The sequence below is a fragment of the Saimiri boliviensis genome, chromosome 3 (assembly GCF_048565385.1).
Source record: "Saimiri boliviensis isolate mSaiBol1 chromosome 3, mSaiBol1.pri, whole genome shotgun sequence".
Lineage (NCBI taxonomy): Eukaryota > Metazoa > Chordata > Mammalia > Primates > Cebidae > Saimiri > Saimiri boliviensis.
The window spans coordinates 59,170,130-59,176,100 of NC_133451.1; positions in this window are offsets into that span (position 1 = coordinate 59,170,130).

Sequence of the window (5,971 nt, forward strand, 5' to 3'; positions counted from 1 at the left end):
GCTGATGTTTGTGGCAGGAGAATTCAAACAGGGACTGGGGAGAAGAAACCCAAGCACATAATGGATCAAAAACTAGTGAAATCAACCCGGTTTAGTCAAGACTGAGGGATGACAACAGCTGGAATTGTTGACTTACGGTTGCGAAGAACTTAATCAACACCCCACAGCACTTTAGAATTATTAACAGCAAAAACCGCGTTTAGGATGCCTGAGCTCAGAGCCAAAGGCACTGCCTGTAGCTCTGCCTCTATCAAGAGTGAGGGAGGTCAGAGCTAGTGTGCCAGGTTACCGTGTGCAGTTGCCATAACAGAATTACAAGGTGGGGGTGTCATGGAATCTTAGGAGCCCTGCATTCCAATTTCCCTGGCTGTGCTGAAACCCAAGGACCCCTGGTTTCCCCTGAGAGTCACTGATGGGGACCATTTCCACAGTGGTCTCTCAGTATTTGTGCACCTTTGTGACAGTGCGTCAGACTCACCTCTTTCTCAATACATCTGAGCATATTCCTTGTTGTTCATCTTATGTGTGTATAAAATCATCAAGGTAGAGATAGTTTCCCAAGAAGTTATATTTTCTTAGTGTTGGTCAGGAAGTCTCTCCACCTTCTCTAGTTAAAACAGATCTTAAGGTTTTTCCACAAATAAAAGATATCAAACTTTAAGACTGCCATGGTATCTTTTGGGTTCTGCATTTTTTCCTGTATGTACAAAAAAATTCATGAATAATTTATCTTTAAAAATATAAAAATATTTCCTCCCCTGGCTCAGTATTCTCCTTGATGTATCCCATTATTATGTTGATTTTTTTTTTTTTTTCTCTGACTGAGGCAGCATCTTGGCTTTTCATTATACTTAAGACCATTTCACATCCCTATATGCAAACCTGAAAACAAGTGCGAACATATATTTTGGGAAGTCTGATAAACCTAAAGCTATTTTTTTGTTTTCATTTAGTTTTCCCATGTATCAAAAGGAACAGGGCCATGAACACTTCTTATGGAGTATTGTTGTGTATATATATATATATATATATATATATATATATATATATATATAATATAGTTGCTATAACACCATTGATACGTTGTTGCCTTCCACTAACAGAACCTGGCAAGATCATGGTCATAGATAGGTGGTTGTTGATGCTCAGTGTTCCTGTGCAGTAGAAGCTGCGTTTGGGATGAGAAGGACCTCCTCACTGTCTCAGCTTTCTTTCTTACCTACATTTTGTGAGGCTAGCACTTGAGAGATTGTCCCGTACCCAGGTCTCCTAAGTTTTGATGCTGACCTTGCATGAGTTGAAGGTGCAATGAGTGTTACATGGGTTACCCAGCATCAAAGAGATGGGTTTGAGACTGATCGCCCATATTCTCAGCTGCAGCACTTGAGTAAAGCCTTCTTTGCTGGCAATGCTCATTGTCTCAATGATTGGGTTTCCGTGTGGACAGACATAGGACCTAGACTAAACCCGTGATGTTTTGGTAACAGATTCATTTTAATAAAGGATGGCAGAATGAAGCTACGTCACTCCTGAAAGTTGTTCATAAAAAGGATAGCACTTCCATGTGACTTCTCATCCTCTTAGGTATGGTGCTATGTAAGCCCTGAGCTTAATGTAAGACACATGAAGTCTCCATGCTGGATAAAACACATGTAGAGACCATATAATAAATATCATTCCAGAGCTTTAGCTGTCATGGTCCTTAACTCTCTGACTTTTCCCAACACTTAACACCAGACTTGTAAATGAGTATCTTTGTTGAGATGATTTCACCCTATCGTGTTTGGCTATCCATCCAAAAGATAAGGGGCCAAGTGGAGTAGAAAAAAGTCTTCCCTGCTGTTTCCTGCCCTAATTAATGCCTCACACAATCTGTGAGCATAATCAATAATTGCCAAGTTGGTCCACACTAGAAATTAGATTTTTCTGAATTCCTCTCTCATGTCTTCACCAAAATAGAAAAGTGAATAAGAGCTAAAAGTCAGAAATAAAGAAGAGGTCATTATTATCAAAAATCTCAGAAACTAAACAGATTGAGAAAAAGACATAGAGGCATCCAGTATGGTCCAAAATCTAAATAATCTTTCAAAATACTTATCCTGGCAGCCAACAGTGGACACAATCCACTAGCCAAGCCCTTTACTCAAATTGCTTCAATGACAGCAACTTACATAGATGAACCCAGCAGTTTTCATTTCAGGATTTTATTTGGAGAGACAGACGTAAACAGATTGCATAATTTGTCTTAAAACTCATGTCTGCCCAACTACTGCAGTGACTCAGGCTTTTGTTTACATTTTTTTCTTCCAATAAATAAATGAGTTTTTTCTCTTTATCTTCCAATTCTAATCTTTCTGACTTTCACTTAGCAATTCTTTCCACATTTGTTTAAGTTCAAATTTCAGTAGTAAACCTGAGAGCCATACAAAAATTTTAATAGTTCTAATATTCTAATTAAACACTGGATAATACAAGTAAAATTTTGACTTACTATATAAAATATCAATAGCAAATATAGCTTTTAACTCTCTTGCTAATATTAGAAGATAAATAATTGGGTAAGAGACTTTGAACATAATAAATCCACAAAGTAAACAAGACATATTTAATCTTCTGTGATTTTCATGCATGTAGATTAGGGGTCAGAAATTTTTTATGGGAACAAATAGTAAATATTTATAATATTTAAATATGAACCATATGTCTTTCTTACAACTACTCAACTCTACTGATGCAGTGTAAAATTAGTCACAGATAATACATACATAAGTGACTTTGTCTGTGTTCCAGTAAAACTTTATTTATAGAGAACAGTTTGTAGACTAGAAAAGTCTATAAACTGCAGTTTGCTAAATCATGGTCTGTAGAATTACACTCTATTGTTAGACTGTACTCTATTTCAACATATACAATTGCTAGTTATAAAATACATATTTTATTATACTTTTCTACCTTAATTTTTCATTACTTAATTTTTATCACACATGTATCTTCCTTCTAACACTAAATATCTTAGATACTATGCTTCAGCTTTTCAAATACTCAATCCATTTTCAATTAATATCTAATTCCACATGTTTATTCCCAAATTATTTTGACTTATATTCTCACCTTCTCTTGTGCATCAGCTAATCATGTCATATATCCTCTTGTATTCACGATGGGAATCTGGTAAATACGTGGGATCTCTTCATGCTAAAGTGAGAAGAGAAACAGTGGCACATGAAATACAGCTGATGGAGCCCCGCAGTACAGAAACTTAGTTTGTCAAATAAATGTAAGGATTTATTCCCTTTGCTTCATGCTAGTAATATAGTACTTAGGACTGAGTAACAAAAAGAATAAATGAAACTAATATTTAAAGGGCCTGAAGAATTTGTTGAAATTTATATTTTGTGGACTTCACCTTTTTCAGGAGATGGGATCTTAGATTTATTTGGTGGCTCTTGAAAGAAAATAAATTACTGTGATATTCCTGAAACATTTGTAATTGTATCTCCAGGCAGATATAAAACCTCTTTTCCATAAAGTTTTGCATTCTGTAGCTGATGTTGTCTATTAAAGTCAGAGTAAACACTACTGACAGCCAGCTGTTCCTTTCTTATGCCATATCCAAACTGCTTAAAGTGGATTACTTGTTGGTTTAAATTCACACATATGTATGCCAGTCAAAACAAAAATATTTATCAGCAAATATTATGTGAGTTTTAAATAGTATATTTCTCTGAAGGGAGAATTACTCTTGCAGTTACAAAATTCATTCTTTTTATACAAGTTAAAATATTATAAAATATTTATATCACTGTGTTAAGACTTCGAACAGTGACTGATTAGGAAGACTTTTTTCCTTCTTATGACATGACATTATTAAAAATTTTAAAGCACTATCGGCTCCAGCTGTTGGTTGTCTACATATACTGAGAATACATTTTAGACATTTAAAGTGAATGTCAGCCTTCTTCCTAAGTGAATAATATTTTCCACTTGAAAATTAATTCAGGAAGTCATTCTGAATTTAAGTTTCAATGAGATACATGGATACATTTTATCATCCTCAAGTACCTCAAAATGACATGCATATTTGGGCACGTAACTGTTCTTCTGGTAGTAAAGAGGTATAAGAATATCAACATATTAAAAAATGAAAACATGAGCCAAAATGAGTATGGATAGAAGAATGATTGCTATGATGTTAGTATAAAAAAAACTTTCAATTTTTTTTTTTTTTACTTCATCTTATAGTAACAAAGAAACAACAGCTTGAGAAGTTTTAATTTTATTTTGATAACCTGAACTTTAAAAATTGTTGTTTTTGAATTGTAAGATTTTAAATGTTAGACAGACAATATTCATGTCACATGCAGAAAGGCATTGAATAAAATGTATAAGAAATAACATCAGAAACATGTTTTGAAATTAATTCATAAATAATATTTTGTGACGAATAAAAGTAATGTAAACCAAAATTTTCTATTATGTTTCTAATAACGACTTGTGATCCTGTGGTCCAAGACAGTTGCAATTTTTTTTTGTCAGTGTCATGATGTCATCAAATTTTCCAAAAGTATTTGCTAAAAAACAATTGTCTTTCATTATGCCATTTGTGAAAGCCCTAATAAATTTTTTGTGCTTGCTTGATTTTGTTGTTTACATGTCTTTTTCCTTCAAACTATTATTGAAGCACAAATCCAAGCCTTTGAAATATGTTCAACTAGCAAATAGGCCTGGGCTAGCCTAGGAGAAAATTAATAGGTCATATTTCTAATTATCTTTATACAACATTCATGTTAAAATAGAATGCAGTTTCAGAAGAGCAAATAGCAAAAACACTTAACCTTTCTGTATCTTTAGTTTTATTATTTGTAAAATCTCTTCTATCTTGAAAATTTTATTATTTCAGTTTTGGGAAAAGTCTAGCAAATGAACCATAAAAGCAATACTGCATTGATTGGGATATTGGATTGAATAGGATGTAATGAGCATTAGTGATACCTTTATACTATTGAAGAGAAACCAAGCTATTAAAAAAACTGAGGTCAGTTTCAGCCATTAGCTACTAAGATATTTTCACTCCTGCCACCAGGTAAAATTCAATCAGCAGAATCTGGACCTATGTACTTGAATCAATAATATTGTACAAGGACTACACTTAGATACAGTATCTCATCTTAATGAGGTAGACAGGCAATCTTTTCTTCAAGGCTTATTGAATTGACCTGACAGCAATATTTGTTAAATATTATAATTGGCTATATGGTCCACTCTTTACTGCCGCTGGACAGGACAAAAATAAACTTCAGTAGAGATACATTAGAGTGATGAATCTTCTCAAGTGAAATAAATATGTGAGTCCTTCCATAACAAGACAGTCTTCTGGAAAAGAACTACAGTGAAACACTTGGCTGCATATTCAATATTGAAATGTGCAGGGTGTTTTACATATGAAAGTTTAGTTTCCTTTTGTTCATGTGATTCATACCAGAAGAAGTGATTCCCTCCTTTTTCAGTGAAATGGCACAATTAATTGTTCACATTTAGAACCATAATATACAGCTTAGAATTATTAACACATTGGAAGCAGGTTTAAGGATGGTAATGAGACAGTTGACACTGCCAAAATAACTTGAAAATAAATAAGCACTTAAAATTAAGAAAAACAAATACATAAAACATCCAGAAAAAATATATTATGAGATAGAAATAACAATGACATTCCATCTCTGCCATTATGTATGGTTAATTAGAATGTGCTTTTAGATTTCATTTGCCAAAATAGCTTTAAAATATTTTCATCTTAATATTTATCTTTAAGACCTTTGAGAATTATATTTTAACTTTGTGAGGAAGAAAGTATGAGCATTGCATACATAAATGACCATATAAACTGAACATAGAAATGGATTAATGTTTTAAAATCATGTATTTATTTTTTAATAACACATCTAGAATATAAAAGTGTTGAAAAGATAAA